Below are 23,907 nucleotides of genomic sequence, written 5' to 3'. Positions count from 1 at the left end.
AGAACATCTAATTCTTGTTTTTGTTCTGTCATGTTCGCCCCATTTGACCCCCAAAAGGTAGACATTTTTAGGGAAACATTACATATTTGGAACTTTTAACTTCAGTCTAAATCAGGGGTCGGCAACCCAAAATGTTGAAAGAGCAAAATTGGGATAAAAAATACCACAAAAAGATGTCTGGATCCGCAAAAAATGTAACGCCTTATATAAGTCTTATAATGAAGGCAACACATGACGTGGTGTCTATATTAGCTATGTTAGCCTACTATCAAAATTACTATGTGTTGCAAGCTGACGCAAATCTTTTTTGACAGAAATGTTGTAATGTAATATTTATTCTACAAATTTTTACAACATTGTAAAGGGGGTAAGATAACTCCTGGAAATTATTGGCTTAGAATCACCAAAGGCGTAGATGTGTGTGTCCCAACTTAAAGGAAACGGCAGGCTGTCTTCTTGTAATGGATTTATTAAAATTTTTAGCAAGCTGAGTAACATTTGCTGTAGTCCATAACAACATGGCACACAAACAACTATCAGAAATGCAGCCAATATTACATACAAATAATGTGACAAATATAAATTAATTACACAGAAAACATAAGTAAAGAAAATTAAATGAGCTCAAATATACCTACAAACGAGGCATAATGATGCAATATGTACATACAGCTAATCTAAATAGTATGTTAGCATTGATTAGTTGCACGTACCAAATATGTCGATTAGTACTCCAACAAGTCAATAACGTCAACAAAGCTCACCTTTGTACATTCACGCACAGCATAAAACATTTGGTGGACAAAATGAGACAAAGAAGGAGTGGCATAAAACCTGTCTTCCTGTGGCAGCGTTGGAGAAAGTTGCACATGTAAACAAAGTACAGTGAGTCCTTTGACCGCCAAAATTAGTAGGACAAATTGGCGCTCACCAAATACTCTCTTCAGTGAGGCCTGTTTATTATAAACAGTGTGGTTTCTAACAATTAGGAAAGTTTATGTCAGGCGTGTCCTACATAAACCATATTAAAACAGAAAATATATTTTTCCCCCCATCTTTTTCCATTTTTCATACATTTTTGAAAGAGCTCCAGGGAGCCACTAGCACGGCGCTAAAGAGCCGCGGGCTTCCGACCCCCGAAGATACACACCTCATTATAAGAAAGAACAACCATGTGATTATCTCAGCCAATTAGCGCAGAAACATAATGATAATATTGGAAATATACCTCGTTTTTTGCATTCTGTTTTCAACACAATTTTGCTATAATATTGCCCCAGTTGTTATATATTGTCTTGAGTTATTGCACGACAAAACACTGCGCATAACAAACTAGTCAATTTGCCTGCATATCATTCCTCAGAATTTAGTGACCAAACAAATAATCCACACCTTGGTGATTGATGGATTCTCTATGCTGTTTTTGATGGGGCCCTCGAAAATTGCAAGTGTCAGCAATTTAATAAAGAAAGAAGCACTTCCTTTAATACGGTAGTCCAAATGACAGAATTTAGGCATGTTAAACGTGAGTATATGCTGTGTTATCATCTATACCTGTGATGTCCGAACTACGACCCAGGGGCCAAATGTGTCCCGCCGGCGTCTTCAGTTTGGCCCGTAAAAACTTCATGAGTTTAATAGGGAATCTGGCCTGTGGGGTGTTTTTACTGTAATTTTAATTATCTGACAATCTGATTGCAGCAAATGTTCTGCCATTTTGTGGACAATGTGAGTAAGTCAGGTTAATGACCATGAATTGTGTTTAAAAGCATTCACTTGTATGACCAAATTCACTACTACTACTACCAATGGCGCAAAAAAAAAGTCAACACACATAACAAAAACTTTGTGGGTATTATAAAAATGTCCCATCACTATAAAACTTTCAAAATGACACCCATTTAAATCCATTAAAATGTCAGATGGGAAAACATGCAAAACACTCTCCACACTTATCTGTGTTTGACGCATTTTAGCTGCTTGATATTTTTTGATAGATTACAAAACTCTAAGGATATCGCCAAAAAAGTAAACAAGGTAGGAGTCGAAGTTTCACATACTCTCTCTTATAGTATGTATATCTCCATTATATTAATATAATATGTACATAGGCTATATATATTGTTACTTTACATGCAGTTCACTTTTGGCCCCCGGCCAAATTTCTTTAGCCCAATGCGGCCCCCAAGTCAGATAGTTTGGACATACCTGATCTATATGGTGTCTAAACTTCTTCCACTGAGGGTTGCATACTGAAAATCCAAAAGGATGTGGGTGGCCACTTTGATGTATTTATATACTGTAGTTTGTACAAAAAAGGTTTTATGGTAAATTTAGACCTTTAAAGTTTTGGTTCAATTTTAAATAAACGCTGAGATGGTAAAATGGTCTGTGTTTATACAGCGCTTTACTATACCTGCACGATGCCCAAAGTGCTTTACATGATATGTCACATTTACCCATTCACTCACATTATTAACAGATACAATGTTTTTTTTCCACAAAGAGGCCTATTTTACATCGAGGCATCTTCTGGGAGATGACTCTTTCATTTCAACCCAGGCATATATTTATTTTTAAGTATCAATATTTCAGCATTATTTCTTTTAATTCTTTAATATTTTTGCATATACAGTAATTCCTTTTTAAATCAGAATAATCACACCTTTGAATTTGAATTCATGGTTAATCACAGGTTATTACTTGCTTGCATAATTTTAATTAATTTATTAAAGGCCTCATAATTTGGACACATGCAATTGTATGGTCATTTAATCCAGGAACATGTTTAAATGTGTTACTTTTATGTTTTATGTTACTTTTATGTTTTATATTACTAATATTTTGGTACCGGTACCAAAATGTATTTCGATACTTTTTGGTACTTTTCGATACTTTTCTAAATAAAGGGGACCACGAAAAATTGCATTATTGGCTTTATTTTAGCAAAAACTCTTGCGGTACATTAAACATGTTTATTATTGCAAGTTTGTCCTTAGATAAAATAGTGAACATACAAGACAACTTCTATTTTATTAGTAAGTAAGCAAACAAAGGCTCCTAATTAGTCTGCTGACATATGCAGTAACATATTGTATCATTTATCATTCTATTATTTTGTCAAAATTATTAAGGACAAGTGGTAGAAAATGAATTATTAATCCACATGTTCATTTACTGTTAATATCTGCTTACTTTCTCTTTTAACATGTTCTATCTACACTTCTGTTAAAATGTAATAATCACTTATTCTTCTGTTGTTTGGATGCTTTACACTAGTTTTAGATGATACCACAAATGTGGGTATCAATCAGATACCAAGTAGTTACAGGATCATGCATTAGTCATATTCAAAGTCCTCATGCGTCCAGGGACATATTTCCTGAGTTTATAAACATAATATACATTTTTAAAAAACGAAAAAAGATTGTCATGCTAAAAAATATTGATGTAATATCGACTAAATACGCTCCTGTACTTGATATCATTACAGTGGATGTGAGGTGTGTCTGTTAGAGGCGGTATAGTACCGAATATTATTCCTTAATATCACTGTACTCTACTAGTATCGGTATACCGTACAACCCTAATTGTATCTATTAAGAAAAGTTGATTTGACCATTTAATCAATATTTTTAAAAAAAATATTGACACAATGATATTCATACAGAGCAATTCGAATTAATATTTATTAAAAGTTGTTCGGTGTTGTAAAATTGTGTCTATGCCGAATGCTGATTGGTTGAATGATGACACATAGAGAAAATGATCTGAAGCTTGTTTTTCCACAACATCTTCGGTCAGTCTGTTGATGAGCTCATTGTTGCTCACCATGATGAGTAAGTCAGTGAAAAATAAACAAGCATCAGCTGCAGGAGGTGTCAAACTATTGAATGATTCACTGGCAGTTGTGGTCAAGACGTACAAACTAGAATTTTACACCCTCATATACTTGCCATAATTACATAGATTTACTTGGAATCCGATAGTTTTAAAAATATATAAAGTCTTTATAATAAATGGGGAAATGTAGCCTAAATAACATTGTGCTTGGTTGTGAATAAATCAGATGGCAGAAGATCTTGGCTTAAAAGAAGACGGAGGTCGACCACTGAATGCAACATTTACCTTGAAGCATTATATGTCATATCGTCTCCTACATTTAGGAGACAGCGTTACACAGCAGTAGTAAGCTCCATTTACCGTTACCATAGTTCTGGATTTTTCCAAGTCCTCCAAAGTCTGCATGATGACTGGAGGTAGGACTGATGAGTCATCCAACCTTCATAGTGCGCACACCTGTGTCAGTGCTGACAAACAAGTATTGACACAGTTGTGTGTCCAACATCTCCACGCTTGGAATGTTTTATTGTGTAATTAGTTTTATATGATCAATGATGATTCATTTCTTCTTTATGAAAAAGAAAAGCAGTGATGCAACAGGAATGTGTCAATGGTGCAGTGACGTCATCACTGTACTGTTGGCAGCCCCTAGGGGGCACATGTGCATGTTTTCTGGGAATTCATGATGATGCTGTGATGTGTTAACACATTGTTAAACCTCCATTCTCTTCTTTTGTCTTATTAAGCTTAACATAAAACATCAAATGTATGTCTTAGGATACAGTATGTCCACATAAACACAGATATTTTAATAATGTGTGTTTTGGGCTATCGTCCACATGTAAACGTTGATTTTTGTCCTTAAAAAACGACTTTGGGAAAGGGCCCCAGTGGAGTTTTTTTTTTAAAAAGCTTCAACATACGTGTTTGAAGAAGTTGAGATTTTAGGTTTGTGTCATAGCAAACATGCTAATATTTGCAAAGTATAACCAAGGTTTCCAGTTCGAACATTAAGTATCTTTTCTTTGCAGTCTATTCAATTGAATATAAGTTGAAAAGGATTTGCAAATCATTGTTTTCCGTTTTCATTTACGATTTACACAACGTCCCAACTTCACTGGTTTTGGGTTTTGTCCACTTATTATTATTATTTTTTTGATTAACCCCATCATCTTTGGCGGTCACTCGAAGCAAGTATGACGTCCTCCTGGTAGGGGGTGTATCCCTTTATGGAGGATGCCTGTGCGTGACTTTGTTTAACGTGGGAAGACTGGTGCACAGACAGTCACCACACCATCCTTGACAGACCCGGGTCAGGGTCCAGAGGCATAGAGTCCAAGACGACTGGGGACCCTTTTCTGCTGCAGCCTCCATCCGCCATCCCAGCCGTTGTGACGCTCCATAGGGTTAGCAATCATCCTCCGCCTGTTCCACCGTTGAGGTCTTGGGTTGTTATTTCCCCATAACTGGGCCCACATGGATGTGGTGGTGGTTCATACATCCACCGTCTTCCGCCTGCTCCGCCGTTGAGGTCTTCACCGTATCTCTGGCTAGGGGGCTGTCAGGTACTAGGCCTTTGCCAAGGGCCACCTGGGGTAACAGTAGTAAAGGGGTTAACCTCCTAGAACCCCAAGACCCCATAGAGGAGCCTCCACTGCCGGATGCACTTTAACGTCATGCCTAGGACACTGATTAACCCCACGCACGTGCCATCAACAGCAAAAAAAAACAAGGTTTATGTTTTTGTTTCCTATAGGCTCCATGTAAGTAAGTGAGCACTGATGTTAAAGGCCTACTGAAATTAGATTTTCTCATTTAAACGGGGATAGCAGATCCATTCTATGTGTCATACTTGATCATTTCGCGATATTGCCATATTTTTGCTGAAAGGATTTAGTAGAGAACATCGACGATAAAGTTCGCAAATTTTGGTCGCTGATAAAAAAGCCTTGCCTGTACCGGAAGTAGCGTGACGTCACAGGTTGTGGAGCTCCTCCATACTTGCCAACCCTCCCGTTTTTAGCGGGAGACTCCCGGTATTCAGCGCCTTTCCCGATAACCTCCCGGCAGAAATTTTCTCCCGAAAAACTCCCGGTATTCAGCCGGAGCTGGAGGCCACGCCCCCTCCAGCTCAATGCGGACCTGAGTGGGGACAGCCTGTTCTCACGTCCGCTTTCCCACAATATAAACAGCTTGCCTGCCCAATGACGTCATAACATCTACGACTTTTAGAGAGTAGAGTGCACATCTGCGCACACAACAAGGAGACGAAGCAGAAGAACGAGGAAGTTACAGACATGGCGACGCCGTCGACGAGCTTGCAAGTTCCAAAACGAATGGAAACAAGAATTTCAGTTCATCCAGGACAGTTCGAAGGGGAAGGGGTATGTAATTATGTTGCCTGTACATTTTGTAGAACAGACTTCTCCATTGAACACGGTGGCCGAAATGATATGCTCATTCATGAACGGAGAAATTAAACAGGACAATGCTGCCATCTACTGGATAGCCTCCAGAACACAGAAATTCAAGTATTTATTTTATTTATATGTATAATGAAATATATATATATATATGAAATACTTGAGTTGGTGAATTCTAGCTGTAAATATACTCTCCTCTTAACCACGCCCCCCACCCCCGATCACGCCCCCCCCCCCCCCCCCCCCCACACACACACACACACACACACTTCCCAATATCGGAGGTCTCAAGGTTGGCAAGTATGAGCTCCTCACATCTGCACATTGTTTACAATCATGGCCACAAGCAGCGAGAGCGATTCGGACCGAGAAAGCGACGATTTCCCCATTAATTTGAGCGAGGATGAAAGATTTGTGGATGAGGAAAGTGAGAGTGAAGGACTAGAGGGCAGTGGAAGCGATTCAGATAGGGAAGATGCTGTGAGAGGCGGGTGGGACCTGATATTCAGCTGGGAATGAATAAAACAGTAAATAAACACAAGACATATATATACTCTATTAGCCACAACACAACCAGGCTTATATTTAATATGCCACAAATTAATCCCACATAACAAACACCTCCCCCCTCCCGTCCATATAACCCGCCAATACAAATCAAACACCCGCACAACACACTCAATCCCACAGCCCAAAGTACCGTTCACCTCCCCAAAGTTCATACAGCACATATATTTCCCCAAAGTTACGTACGTGACATGCACATAGCGACACGCACGTACGGGCAAGAGATCAAATGTTTGGAAGCCGCAGCTGCGTACTCACGGTACCGCGTATCCAACTCAAAGTTCTCCTGGTAAGAGTCTCTGTTGTCCCATCTCCACAAGCATGCATATCCAACTCAAAGTCCTCCTTGTAAGAGTCTATGTTGTCCCAGTTCTCCACAGGCCAATGGTAAAGCTTGACTGTCATCGTTCGGGAATGTCAACAATGAAACACCGGCTACGACGTAGCCACTACGTGTTTGTGTTGCTGCAGCCGGCCGCTAATACACCGCTTCCCACATACAGCTTTCTTCTTTGCTATCTCCATTGTTCATTAAACAAATCGCAAAAGATTCACCAACACAGATGTCCAGAATACTGTGGAATTTTGCGATGAAAACAGACGACTTAATAGCTAGCCACAATGCTGTCCCAAAATGTCCGCTACAATCCGTGACGTCACGCGCAAACGTCATCATACCGAGACGTTTTCAGCAGGATATTGCGCGGGAAATTTAAAATTGCACTTTACTAATCTAACCCGGCCGTATGGGCATGTGTTGCAATGTTAAGATTTCATCATTGATATATAAACTATCAGACTGCGTGGTCGGTAGTAGTGGGTTTCAGTAGGCCTTTAAAGGTAAAGCTCGAAGTCAACATGTAACAAATACTTGATGCATGTGTCAGGAAAGCTGCAGGACTTTTGATTACATTCTTCAAAGTGTGGTGCATGGTCCACTGTGGTTGCCACACGGCCAGTGGAGAGTTGAGGCAGGAGTCGTGCCGTTAGCATCGGACAGTTCCTACTCATTTCCAAAGCTCAAGGAGGGCTTGAAAGGGGTCTTGTTTTGATGACATAAAGTTGGTCGTGACTAAACGGAGCTAGGAAGAATCCTTCCAAGAGTGCATGTAGGCTGGGAAAGTGTGTTGGACTCCTGGGGGAATCACTGTACTTCAAGGGGGGAAAATTGGTAGTTTGGATTTGAAATATATCTTTTGTGGCACACCTCGTAAACACAACCATGTTGATGACCAGAGTTATGAGAACACGTGACCGAGTCAGCTGCTTGGCCTGAGAGCAACCGGTCCCAGAGACATGTGATGGAAATGAAAGGAAATGTTTATTTGAAAATAGCAGTTTGTGTGGACATCTTTCAAGATGGATCAACTTAGTCATCATATAACTTGTTTGCTGTGAAATGTTACAATATTTCTGCAAGAGTTCAGACAGAGAAACAATGGCGAGGCGTCATTTTCCTCTAATCTGACTGTGCTGTCATTCTTATACTTGGGAAACATCATGGGATGGATGCGGCTCCCTGGTTAAATTGCAGAATTTCATTTAGAGGCCCCCAAACCCTGACACCAAGAACATTCAGACTTTGTTTGCAGTATGTTCAGTTCAGTTTCAGTTTATTTCAAACATGCATACGATACAATGTAATGCATCACATATTTTTCCAGTTGTTTCATTACAGCACGTCCGAAAAGGAGTAGAAGAAGCTGAGCTTATTTAATCCTACACCTTTTCATACCATAGCAGATTTATCCCAATTCCTTGTTCTCTGTAACAGAACAGTGAATAAATAATAAATACATATAATACCATAGTAAGTAAATAAATATTAAATACATAAATAATCTTTATCTCAAAAAAAAAAAGTGACACAACTTGTACTTTTTTAATGAGACTTGAATTTAATTTGATGCATGTTTTGTACTAAAACAAATTCTTGGGAAATAAATGGTTTAATATTTGGTTTTTAAGTGCAAAATAAAGAATTACTCCAAAAAAAATTACAATCATTCCTGAGACAACTCTGATCTGGGACATGAACAGCACTAATTTTAGTGAAAAGTTTAGGTAAAATTTGCCACTGTAGTCATACCAGTGACCGAGCAGGGAGAGGCTAGGAAGACTTTTGTGGTACAATTTTATATTAATTGACATTTATATGACATTTCAACATTTCTGTCTGGATCGGCCCTGCGCACCAGCGGCGTTAAAGTCTGTGTGTGTGAGTGTGTGGGTGTGTGCGCGTGTGTGTGTGTGTGTTTCTACTCTTCTTGAGACATCAACAAGGAAAAGTACCTTCCATATGAGGACCGGTGAACAAGTTAGGACATAAATCATGGTCCCAATACGGAAAAAAACATTTAATCCAATAGAGAATGTCTCATTTGCACCCCTGGTGGTGAAATCTATCGAAATTAGGGTGGTCCCAAAGAGGAGGGATTTTTCAAATGGACCCCGAACGGGACAAGCGGTAGAAAATGGATGTATGTTTTAAAAGTGTTCTCCCTCTGGTCAACATATGAAATAACAAGTGTGTGTAAAAAATTGAAGTGCTCCTTCTCTGGCCAAAATATGTAAGAACAAGTGTGTGTAAGAAATTGAAATGTGCCCCCTTTGGCCAAAAATAAATAAAAAAAGTAAATATGTATAGAGACATACTGCAATAACTTGAAGTAAATAATGAAGATTAAAAAACAATTACAAAAAAACAAAAAAAAGATTACTAGAGTCTTACCTTTTTTATATATTTGCATAGTATGTATATATTATTAATGTTGTAAATACAAATCTTTATATATCTAGAAAGTTTGGTCCGAAAGAGGTAGGCATTTTGTGGAGGTCTCAAGAAGGTAACAAATACAAGAATGTGTGTGTGTACTTTTAGTTGAAAATGTTTCCCTGGGGAATGGGCGAAACTGCCCAAAGATAGGTGTGCCAAACTTGAGGTATCGTATTCAAAAAGACTTGAGGCTGTAATTTCTGCCAAAGGTGCATCAACAAAGTATTGAGCAAAGGCTCTGAATACTTATTATAGTGTCTTAATGAAGCCTTATCTTGACACTCTTCCACTTCTTTGTCCTCCTGCTTGCAACAACAACAAATAAAAAAAACTCCAAGAACTTCTCATTTTTTGTATCATTTACTTGTAATTTCCATCTTTCCAAAATGTCACACGATAACAATGTGAAAGAAAAAAGTAGGAATAACAAAAAATTAATCAAGAGAGAGAGTGAGAATATAATATATAATTATAAGAACATAATGACCGTATTTTATGGACCATAAGGCGCACCGCAGATGCGCACTGCAGAATTCAGGTCTTTTTTCATACAACAGACGCACCGGATTATAAGGCGCATTAAGGGGCTCATATTATGATTTTTTTAGACTTAAAACACTTCCTTGTGGTCTACATAACATGTAATGGTGGTTCTTTGGTCAAAATGATGCATAAATTATGTTTTACAGATCATTTTCAAGCCGCTTTCTGACAGTCGCTTTCGGATGCGCCGTTTTGTGGGCGGTCTTATTTATGTGGCTCACCTTCGACAGCGTCTTCTCCGCGTCATCTTTGTTGTAGCGGTGTAGCTTGCAAGGACGGGAGTGTAAGAAGTGTCAAAAGATGGAGCTAACTCTTGTAATGACATTCAGACTTTACTTAAATCAATAACGGAGCAGCATCTCCTCATCTGTGGCTCACTAGTGCAACAACAACGCCGGAAATGTGTCCCGTGAAAAAACGTCCGACCGGAACTCTCTAATAACTAAAGTTCCTTGGGTGAATAATGTAAACTCACTACACCGGTAGTTTTTAGCGCTTTCGTGGGGAGATATAAGTTAGAACTTTACGCTACTTTACATTAAAAATGGCAACATTGGAGGGTGAATACCCCATAACAAGAAGATAGTGAAAAAGAAAAACATGCACAAATTTTCAGGACTTATGCAGATCTCAAATACACATCAGCAGGTACTAGAAGGTAAGAAAACTTGGTTTTGCATAATATTGTGAAACAAAACGCCGGATAATATGTCTGCTAATGGGTGCCATTTTGCGGTCCTTATACACACACCATAGTAATACTTGTATCTCTGACTACGGTAGCCATGATGGGCCGACAATCCATCAAGCAGTGCGGCTTCAAAGTCATACTAAAACATTTTGACAGATTTTTGAGCGCTGTGTGTAATGTTCTTTATTTTCAATAAAACATTTAAAGTTTTGGTGTTGTTTACTGGCGTCATATTGCAGTCTACACGTATCTCTTATGTGTGACTGCCATCTACTGGTCACACTTATTACACCATGTACCAAATAAAATTGTTTTTGAGGTCGGTAAGCACAACCAAAATTATTCCATACATTAGGCGCACCGAGTTATAAGGTGCACTGTCGATTTTTGAAAAAATGAAAGGATTTTAAGTGTGCCTTATAGTCCGAAAAATAGGGTACATGTTCTTCACTATAATAAAGCAAGATAAAATAGTACATTTACAAATGATTCACACAAACATAATAATTACAATCAATCAAAGTGTGACGCAATAATTATTTTAAACGCGGACTGTAAACATTTCTAATAAGGTATATTTAGACTTAGACTTAGACTTCCTTTTATTGTCATTCAAATTTGAACTTTACAGGACAGGTAAGAACAACATTTTGTTGCATTAGCTCGTGGTAGTGCAGGATAAAAGAGCAATAAGGTGCAGATATAAATAAATAGATTACTGTACAGATAAATATATTGCACTTTTGCATATGCATCCACGTTTAAATAGTCCCCTTTGGCTGAATAAACATAAAGCACTGAACAATAATAATACTTTAACACCTTGTGTGGTGTTCAAGTCTGTGGGACCTGTTTTCATTTTTTATTAAAAGAAAAAGGATACAATTAATACATTTTTCAAACTGAGACTCACTGACTTTGGCTCATTTTCTGTGAAGAACATATATCAGAATACATATTTAATGACCACACACCATACACCCCCCCTACACATTTCTATTACATATAAGATGTCCGGGTCCATTGGACCCGGGGCTGATAGAAATGTGGAAGTTGATGTTCTGTGTACCACACACACACACACACAGCAGGCCTAGACAGGAAGAGGACAGACTGTCGGTACACAGAACATCAGAGGGTCAATTGTGCGAGAAAATGAGAGCAGACAGTGTTGACAAACAATGTTGCAACCTTGTGTGGGAACCGCAGGTGCAGAAACACAAAAGAAGAATCCCTGTGGGATGCAGAAACTGGCAGAGAAATTATCAGTGCAACGTTCATATTGTTGTTACTCAGCCAGCGTTTGTGGGTCTGATGGACCCGTTGCATTTTGTGGCTTTTAATGACTCACAATCAAACACTTTAATGTTAAAATACTGAACAGATGTTTATTGGGATTAGGTAAACATCCGTTCAGTATTTCAGGCATTAAAAGCCACAAAATGCAACAGGTCCATCAGACCCACAAACGCTGGCTGAGTAACAACATTATGAACATTACACAAGGGTTAAACAGTATTTAGGCCCCTACACTTATGTACATGTGATTTCTTAGATTTTTATTTTTCATAAATTTGCTAAACTTTAAAAAAAACACTGTCATTATGGGGTATTGTTTGTCGAATTTTGAGGACAAAAATGAATGTATTTTATTTTGAAAAAAGACGTGGAAAAAGTGAAGGGCTGTGAATACTTTCCGGATGCCTGCATATTCTCACAATGGATGTATTACTCTTACTTTGGCAACGCTATGGTCTTAAGTGACATATGAGTGCAGAACCTTGGCTCCTTTCCAGGTTCCTTCAAAGTGCTTTGTTGCAAAGTGTCATTGAAATCCAGTAGACACAGCGGGCTCACTGTAAACATCAGCAAGAAACTCCCTTAATTACAACGGGGAGGCAATTTGTCTGGTAAGTGTTGTGCCGTTTAGTGAGCGCGGGAAAGAAAGGTCACTGTGGAGACAGACGTTAATGTGTCGGCAAACGTGACGGAGCCTCCGACTTTAAGCTGGGAGAGTCTATGAGCGGGACATATGTGGATAAATCATGCACTGAATGCCACGCATCAGAGAAACAAAGCTGTGGTCCCGCCTCAGCAGGTGAAGGAAGAAAGTGTAAACAGAGTTGGAAAGTGACAAAGGACACATCACGCTGACATCACCACTACAGTATGTAGGAAAAGGTCTGCAAAGAAATGGTCTCTATGGAAACTATCATACAAGGATTCCTGCACCAGATGGTATGCACCCCGCAGACGCCTGATTTAAACACCGACACTTCACGTTTCCAGTGAGGCTTGGACTCCGCCAAGGCTGCCCTTTGTCACCGATTCTGTTCATAACTTTTATGGACAGAATTTCTAGGCGCAGTCAAGGCGTTGAGGGGATCCGGTTTGGTGGCTCCAGGATTAGGTCTTTGCTTTTTGCAGATGATGTGGTCCTGATGGCTTCATCTGGCCAGGATCTTCAGCTCTCACTGGATCGGTTCACAGCCGAGTGTGAAGCGACTGGGATGAGAATCAGCACCTCCAAGTCCGAGTCCATACTTCTCGCCCGGGAAAAAGTTGGAGTGCCCAAGTGGAGGAGTTCAAGTACCTCGGAGTCTTGTTCACGAGTGAGGGAAGAGTGGATCGTGAGATCGACAGGCGGATCAGTGCGGCGTCTTCAGTAATGCGGACGCTGTATCGATCCGTTGTAGTGAAGAAGGAGCTGAGCCGGAAGGCAAAGCTCTCAATTTACCGGTTGATCTACGTTCCCATCCTCACCTATGGTCATGAGCTTTGGGTTATGACCGAAAAGACAAGATCACGGGTACAAGCGGCTGCTGCCCCCGCGACCTGACCTCGGATAAGCGGAAGAAGATGGTTGGATGGATGGCACTTCATATGGGTCAGAAGCAAAATGCTGTCTAGAGACACACAACCGCCACTCGTTTTACGTGCACCGGATAACTCCGACAAAAGTATTTTAGGTACAGTGCAAAGTCTCTCATGGACTTGTACAATTAGGAGTTCAATCCATTTTCTTCAAAAAGTTGATTGAAAAACCTAAACTTGGAAGTAAACAAGTTACTTCCAATTCTCCCTATTATTCACAATTATTATGAGAGACTAGGGTTGTACGGTATATCGGTATTAGTATAGTAATATATCGGTAATACATCGCCTCTGAAACATACCGGTCCACCACGCGCCCGCGTCAAAGTCATGTCGTGTCATTGCTGGTTTACGAGCAGACGAGCATGTTCGGCAGCGCACAATCACGGAGTACTTACAAGCAGGCACAGTGTGTAGACAGAATAGGGAGAACGGATGCATTTTGGCTTAAAAACCAAAGATAAAGGTGAAGTTATAACACTGAAACACCCTCCGGAAGAGGTGCTTTAAGACATGGCTAACGTCCATTCGTAGTCGGCAGTGTTTAGCTACTTCTAAATCACTAATCCACACCTCCAAGGCGACAAATAAAGTAAGTTTCTTACAAGTATCATCCCTGCAGGACGAGGAATAGCTAAACATGCTTCACTACACACCGTAGCTCACCGGCGTCAAAATGTAAACAAACGCCATGGGTGGATCTACACCTGACATCCACTGTAATGATATAAAATACAGGCACGTATCTGGTCGATACTACTATGATTATGTCGATATCTTTTGGCATCACATCTTCTTTCGTTTTTTAAAAATGTTATTTATGTTTATAAACTCAGGAAATATATCTCTGGACACACAAAGACTTTGAATATGACCAATGTATGATCCTGTAACTACTTGGTATCGGATTGATACCCAAATTTGTGGTATCATCCAAAACTAATATAAAGTATCAAACAACAGAAGAATAAATGATTATTACATTTTAACAGAAGTGTAGATAGAACATGTTAAAAGAGAAAGTAAGCAGATATTAACAGTAAATGAACAAGTAGATTAATATTTAATTTTCTACCACTTGTCCTTAATAATAGAATGATAAATGACACAATATGTTACTGCATATGTCAGCAGACTAATTAGGAGCCTTTGTTTGCTTACTTACTACTAAAAGACAAGTTGTCTTGTATGTTCACTATTTTATTTAAGTACAAACTTGCAATAATAAACATATGTTTAATGTACCCTAAGATTTTTTGTTAAAATAAGGCCAATAATGCAATTTTTTTGTGGTCTCCTTTATATAGAAAAGTACTGAACATTTTTTAGTACCGGTACCAAAATATTGGTATCGTTACTACACTAGAGAGACAAAAACACGTTTTCTTTTTTTTAGGATTCTGAAGGTAAAAAAAAAAAAAAAACAGCAGCTAATTGGAGTCACCTATGTTGCCTTCAAAGCCCTCCAACGTTTTATATACACGCTGCAAGTATATATAATGTAGTAACAGACATGTTCATAACAATGTGTAATATATACAATATTTACCATATTTTGGTCATTTTAAGAATGACCGGTACTTCTTTAGTGCCCATAGCAATGCACTTTGGACTTCCGCCAACAACATTTCCATCCATCCATTTTCTATCGCTTATTCCCTTCGGGGTCACGGGGTCGCTGGAGCCTATCTCAGCTACAATCGGGCGGAAGGCGGGGTACACCCTGGACAAGTCGCCACCTCATCGTAGGGCCAACACAGATAGACAGACAACATTCACACTCACATTCACACACAAGGGCCAATATAGTGTTGCCAATCAACCTATTTCGTGTTTTCTAATCATGGCAGACTTGGTAATAGATGGAAAAATACTTATTTTTGGACAAATGAGGATCCACCACCTTATCTTTTTGAACCTGAATATACAGAGGATGGACTGCAGGAAGAGAGTTAGGACCGGCATAACTTGGTGTTGTAAATGTGGAGATTGCCTATCATTCAAAATTATTATAAGAGACAAAAACATGTCTTCTTTGTTTCAGGATTCTGAAGATTAAAAAAAAAAAAAAAACAGCAGCTAATTGGAGTCACATATGTTGCCTTCAAAGCCCTCCAACATTTTATATACACACTGTAAGTATATACAATGTAGTAACAGACATGTTCATAACAATATGTAATATGTACAATATTTAACGTATTTTGGTCATTTTAAGAATTACCGGAACTTCTTTCATGGGTGCATTTTTTTAGTGCCCATGGCAACGTACTTCCAACTTCCGCCAACATGTGTGTTTTCTAATCATCTTGGTAATAGATGGAAAAAGACGACTATTTTTGGACAAATGAGGACCCACAACCTTATCTTTTTGAACCTGAATATACAGAGGATGAACGGCTGTTTACAGAAGAAGAGAGTTAGGACCGGCATGACTTGGTGTTGTAAATGTTGCCAAGCTATGCCCACAGAAATGGAGTGATTATGCTTCGCTGAGTGGCAAAAAAATGTTTTTATCAACGGAAAGGCTTCTTGTATCTGGCGAGGAGGACACTGCTCAAAGAAACTGCATCACAACTAAAAACTTGCGCTAACAAACCCTGCAGTGGTAGAAACCCAAAATCCACTGGAAAAGTCCCCGGCCAGTTTTATGAAATGGATGACTTGTCTATCGAGTGAGTCACTATAATATTGATCATGATACATGCATTATGCTAGCACTGCCAAGCTAGCTGTGTACAAACAAAACATGAAATGTAGGTTCACACTTTACAGATACTGTAACTGGGATTGTTCATGTTTTTAGTCAGTACAGATTAGTGTCCTTTCACGTTGTGTTGTACATTAAACATTTGAAAGCCATTCAGTTGCTGACGCACAAGCTAGCTTACTTCTTACTAACGCCGTAGCAGTGTGTGTCTCTGTGAGCAAGGCAATGTGTTACTAACTTACTATGCTAGTAAAAACGTTCCTCTGTGTTCGTTCTTACAATGTTGCTACAGTTTGGTTATAATACAGGTTACGGAACGACAATTAAGTATCGTTGATGGTTTTTGGATGCATTTTTGGAGTGATTTAGAAGCAGAATGGATCGCTTCCATTAGCTGCATTGCTAGCCACCTAGAACAAGCCGACTGTGTTTTGGCATTAGAATGCCAAAACAAAAAAAACATGTCTCTCATAATGACTGAATGATAAGCAAAATTCCAAAAAAGTGCAGTTTCCCTTTGAGTGTTTTGTGAAAAGAGCTGTCTCCCGGCTAGATGTTATGCTTTCAGTCAGGGGCATACTTGCCAACCTTGAGACCTCAGAATTAGGGAGATATTCAAAAGGCCCACTGGGGGGGTGGCATATATACATATATATATATACAGTATATATATATATATATATTTATATATATATATATATATATATATATATATATATATATATATATATATATATATATATATATATATATATATATATATATATATACAGTATATATATATATTTATATATATATATATATATATATATATATATATATATATATATATATATATATATATATATATATATATATATATATATATTAGGGCTGTGAATCTTTGGGTGTCCCACGATTCGATTCAAAATCGATTCTTGGGGTCACGATTCGATTCAAAATCGATTTATTTTTTTTCAATTCAAAACGATTCTCGATTCAAAAACGATTTTTTTCCCGATTCAAAACGATTCTCCATTCATTCAATACATAGGATTTCAGCAGGATCTACCCCAGTCTGCTGACATGCAAGCAGAGTAGTAGATTTTTGTAAAAAGCTTTTATAATTGTAAAGGACAATGTTTTATCAACTGATTGCAATAATGTAAATTTGTTTTAACTATTAAATGAACCAAAAATATGACTTATTTTATCTTTGTGAAAATATTGGACACAGTGTGTTGTCAAGCTTACGAGATGCGATGCAAGTGCAAGCCACTGTGACACTTATTGTTCTTTTTTTTATGTCTTTTTTTTAATAAATGTCTTATGATAATGTCAATGAGGGATTTTTAGTCACTGCTATGTTGAAATTGTAACTAATATTGATACAGTTGTTGGTAATATTCATTTTTGTTTCACTACTTTTGGTTTGTTCTGTGTCGTGTTTGTGTCTCCTCTCAATTGCTCTGTTTATTGCAGTTCTGAGTGTTGCTGGGTCGGGTTTGGTTTTGGAATTGGATTGCATTGTTATGGTATTGCTGTGTATTGTTTTGTTGGATTGATTAATTTAAAAAAAATTAAATAAAAAAAAAAAAAATATATATATATATATATATATACATATATATATATGTATATATATATATATATATGTATATATATATATATATATATATATATATATATATATATATATATATATATATATACATTTTAAATCAATTTAAAAAAAAAGAAGCTATTTTTAAAAATGAGAATCGATTCTGAATCGCACAACGTGAGAATCACGATTCGAATTCGAATCGATTTTTTCCCACACCCCTAATATATATACAGTATATATATACACTACGGTTCAAAAGTTTGGGGTCACCCAAACAATTTTGTGGAATAGCCTTCATTTCTAAGAACAAGAATAGACTGTCGAGTTTCAAATGAAAGTTCTCTTTTTCTGGCCATTTTGAGCGTTTAATTGACCCCACAAATGTGATGCTCCAGAAACTCAATCTGCTCAAAGGAAGGTCAGTTTTGTAGCTTCTGTAACGAGCTCAACTGTTTTCAGATGTGTGAATATGATTGCACAAGGGTTTTCTAATCATCAATTAGCATACTTGCCAACCCTCCCGTTTTTAGCGGGAGAATCCCGTTATTCAGCGCCTCTCCCGACAACCTCCCAGCAGAGATTTTCTCCCGACAAACTCCCGGTATTCAGCCGGAGCTGGAGGCCACGCCCCCTCCAGCTCAATGCGGACCTGAGACTGAGTGGGGACAGCCTATTCTCACGTCCGCTTTCCCACAATATAAATACGCTTGCAAGTTCCAAAACGAATGGAAACAAGAATTTCAGTTCATCTAGGACAGTTCGAAGGGGAAGGTTGCTTGTAAATATGTAGAACAGACTTCTCCATTGAACACGGTGGCCGAAATGATTTCTCAGTCATGAACGGAGAAGTTAAACAGGACAATACTGCCATCTAATGGATAGATAATTCAAGAATTTCTTTTATGTAAATAAAATAAATATATATATATAGCTAGAATTCACTGAAAGTCAAGTATTTCATACATATATATATATATATATATATATAATATATATATATATATATATATATATATATATATATATATATATATATATATATATATATATATGTATATATATATATATATATATATATAGAATTCACCAACTCGAGTATTTCATATATATTTCATATATATATATATATATATATATATATATATATATATGTATATATATATATATATATATATATATATATGTATATATATGAAATATATATGAAATACTCGAGTTGGTGAATTCTAGCGGTAAATAACCACGCCCCCCGCCCCCAACCCCCCACCTCCCGATATTGGAGGTCTCAAGGTTGGCAAGTATGTCAATTAGCCTTCTGAGCCAATGAGCAAACACATTGTACAATTAGAACACTGGAGTGATAGTTGCTGGAAATGGGCCTCTATACACCTATGTAGATATTGCACCAAAAAACAGTCATTTGCAGCTAGAATAGTCATTTACCACATTAGCAATGTATAGAGTGTATTTCTTTAAAGTTAAGACTAGTTTAAAGTTATCTTCATTGAAAAGTACAGTGCTTTTCCTTCAAAAATAAGGACATTTCAATGTGACCCCAAACTTTTGAACGGTAAAATTAATACTTGAATTTCAGTGAATTACAGCTATATATATATATATATATATATATATATATATATATATATATATATATATATATATATATATATATATATAGCTGTAATTCATTGAAATTATCGATGTCGATGCCATTAGCAAATCCTCTTATCGAACCGATTTCTTTATCGAATCTCTTAGCGAATCCAGATAGGTTGTTGTGTGTGCACTGAGTTCCAAAAGCCATCGATGTTATGTGACTGGGCCGGCACGCTGTTTATATGGAGGAAAAGCGGACGTGACTGAGGACAGCATGCGGCCGTTAAAGGGTGAAGGTTTCAAGTGAGAGAAGACGTTAAAGGCACGCCCCCAAAATTGTTGTCCAGGTGGAAATCGTGAGAAATTCGTGAGAATGGTTGCCCCGGGAGAAATTCGGGAGGGTTGGTAAGTATGGTCAGGGGTGTCAAACGTACAATCCGGCCCGCGAACAGGATGAGTTTGCTAAGAATAAAAATGAGCCAAAATTTTTGAATGTGGTGGCCGCGCTCGGGAATCATTTTGGTGATTTAACCCCCAACTCCAACCCTTGATGCTGAGTGCCAAGCAGGGAGGCAATGGGTCCCATTTTTATAGTATTTGGTATGACTCGGCCGGGGTTTGAACTCACGACTTACCGATCTCAGGGCGGACACTCTAACCACAAGGCCACTGATCAGGTGGTAATGTGTATTTAACGACATAAAAATTGTGGGATAAATATTTTTTAAAAAGTCCTATTAACCAAAAATGTCACAACTGCCCTGAAGTACCTCTACAGACCTCCTGTTGTAGACATTGCCATTAGATCTGCCCAAAGCATTAGCATTACCTTATAGCTCAGGATGGACATAACTTTTGCTTTTCCAAAGAAGGTGAGTGTTACGGACAGTGCTGAGAAGAAGAAGTGAATGATATTCATTGAATTAAAGAAAAAAAAATCATGAAAAACATGACAGAGTGAAGCAGTTGGAGCCTAACACTGCGAGTCGGCACCATACTGGACCAGAATAACTAACGCCAGCCAAGAATGTTGAAATAATATCTAAACAGCAGATCTATTAAACTATGGAAAAGCTGCTTCTGATGTGATGCAGCTGGAAGGAGATACTGTAGAAGACCACTATCCAAGGTAAATGTTTTACATTTTTATTACGTTACTTCATAAAACTACTGTAGTTGTTTTTGGTACATTCTATTGTGTTGTTTGCCATATACAGTACAGGCCAAAGGTTTGGACACACCTTCTTATTCAATGTGTTTTCTTTATTTTCATGACTATTAACAAAAAAAGGTGAAATAACTGAAAGCATGTTTTATATGTTAGTTTCTTCAAAATAGCCACCCTGTGCTCTGATTACGGCTTTGCACACTCTTGGCATTCTCTCGATGAGTTTCAAGCACACCTGTGAAGTGAAAACCATTTCACTTGAAGCTCATCGAGAGAATGCCAAGAGTGTGCAAAGCAGTAATCAGAGCAATTTTGAAGAAACTAGAATACAAAACATGTTTTCAATTATTTCACCGTTTTTTTGTTGAGTACATAACTCCACATGTGTTCATTCATAGTTGTGATGCCTTCAGTGACAATCTACAAAATCAATAAATAGTCATGAAAATAAAGAAAACGCATTGAAAGAGGAGAAAGTGTGTCCAAAATTTTGGCCTGTACTATATTTCTTAAATCTTTTTATTTTTAAAATGTATCTTAAATGTTAAAATTGGGCTGTTTTGGCCATCAATTGAATGTATTTCTCATTAATTTCAATAAAAGACATTGATCTGAGATAAAAGGGTTTTGAGTTGAGTGAGCCATCACAGAACCAATTTAGCTCGTAAATTGAGGTACAACTGTCATTTCTAAGGGGATCATTAGAACATTGTGAATAAGGTTTAAGTTAAGTTTGAGGACCACTTGTAAAAGCCGAACACAGGTTACAATAAAACATGAAGGCATTGTGAGGGTTATGCCACTTACATGATGATTACCATGTTGTTTTTTTATTGCTTTGGAGTACTGCAAACTACACCAACAATCTGCTATTTTTGATGCTAAAGTATTAATCTGTCATTTGGCCTTTTACAGGAACTTTCCCATTTACTCGGGTAAATAAAGTTCCCTCTGTGTTTCCACCAAAAACTACCCGGGTAGACTTAGTTCTTCAGGAACTAGTTTTAGTTCCTGCTAGCTAGGTGGGACTTTTGGAAGGTTCCTGGAACCTTAATGGGGCCGGGCTGTGCAGTCCACCGCTGATTGGTTGTACACAGCTGTGGGCACTCCTAAAACCTCTCTTTTGAACACAGGACCGCCATTACAGAATTCTGTAAGACTTGTTTATTTCCCAGTTCTTGTGTATTTTGTGTATAGAGTCGGGACCCGGGGTGGACCGCTCACCTGTGCATCGGTTGGGGACATCTCTGCGCTGCTGACCCGTCTCTGCTCGGCATGGTTTTCTGCTGGCCCCACTATGGACTGGACTCTCACTATTATGTTGGATCCACTATGGACTGGACTTTCGCTGATATGTTGGATCCACTATGGACTGGACTTTCACAATATTATGTCAGACTCACTCGACATCCATTGCTTTCGGTCCCCCCTAGAGGGGGGGGGGTGTTACCCACATATGCGGCCCTCTCCAAGGTTTCTCATAGTCATTCACATCGACGTCCCCCTGGGGTGAGTTTTCCTTGCCCTTATGTGGGCTCTGTACCGAGGATGTCGTTGTGGCTTGTGCAGCCCTTTGAGACACTTGTGATTTAGGGCTATATAAATAAACATTGATAGATTGATTGATATTTCTATTACAATACACTTGACAACGGAGAGAAAGAAGAACAAAAGGAATATTCGACTTGCAGGATCTTTTGTGGGGCTGATCAGTGGAACTAACTATCTTGCAGTGTTTTTACTCGGTTGTAGTCTTTGAACTATATGCAGTTTATTTTTACAAACTTTATTTTTATACATGAAGCTACGAGAATTGGACTGAATCTTTTGAACATATTTACAGTGGAGTATGAAGTATTCATCCGGCCTCGAAGCGGCGACCTCAGCTGCTTACTACTCTGACTTTGTTGGCTAAATGTGGAAAAAAAGGAGGCGGCACATGAGTGGAACGAAGGTGAATGACATCAAATATTAACTGTTTACTTTTTTACATGTCGTAAAAGTAGTCAGCGACACTCCATTTGTGTCGTTATTAGCCTCAACCTGAGTGAACAGAATGCTAATGCTAACAAGCTAACGCTAAAGCTGATGTGTTTGTGCTGTAGGAGTGAGGTAAACACTGACATTTATTATGTATATATTGTTATTTACAACTGAAATAGACCAAAAGGAATTGCCTGACCCATAAGAATTCATCATTTACCGTTTAGTAAAAGAACTGTGACCTAATATCAATATCAGTTTATTTACATGGTATCAGTATAGAGATATAGTAAACCACTCCTCCATACGTCATCAGCCTGATTTGTATAAACTACCCTGACCTGTGAAATGCGATGGAAACACAAAACCACACACTTCTACAGGAACCTAAAGTTTCTGAACTTTTGGTGGAAAAAGGCCCAATATTCACATTTACAGTTTTACACAAAAAACCAACCCTGAGAAAACAGTTACACATATGATGAGTGTTTACAAGCTGGTGTAGCATCTGAGGTGTGAGGCGTCCAAAACAGTCTCTTGGTAGATAAAAACACAGGAGCGTGTACTCTTTTTGGAGCGTGCGTGTGGCTTCCTTTATTCTATTCTCAACAACAACAACACTGTCACCCTCCAATGACATCAGTGCTGCGCCAACACTATGACGTCATCGAAGGGACAACAATCGTTCATTTTAACTGTTCGATGTCCACATTTCAAAATACTCAAGAAATCATTAACTTAAAAAAAAAATCAATGGCAAATATAACCCCAATTAAAAAAAAAAAAAAAGTATAATAGTAAACATTGCACATAGCCACTCACAAAAACATACACATATTTTGCACAAACAGTGCACTAGTAGTGCAAATTGTATACAAACAGTACAGAACAGTCACATTAAACCACCAAACAAACCGATGACTCATTGGACCCAAATTTGGTTCAAGAACACCTGGAGGGCTATTAGGTGAAGCAACATTTTCCTGAGGGGCAGGGAAAAGGGTTGTACCTCTTGGACCCTCCATTTAGTTATTCAGCCAGTCAATGTCCCCCCCGACCTTGTAGTGCTCAAGCCTCAGCCTGGTATTGTGGAAAGTCTTTCGCCTTCTGCTGGCCATGATGATGGCGCTCCTAACTTCGTTAAAAGC

Source organism: Entelurus aequoreus, linkage group LG24 (assembly GCF_033978785.1).
Source record: "Entelurus aequoreus isolate RoL-2023_Sb linkage group LG24, RoL_Eaeq_v1.1, whole genome shotgun sequence".
NCBI lineage: Eukaryota > Metazoa > Chordata > Actinopteri > Syngnathiformes > Syngnathidae > Entelurus > Entelurus aequoreus.
Note: the sequence above shows the minus strand (reverse complement) of the source record.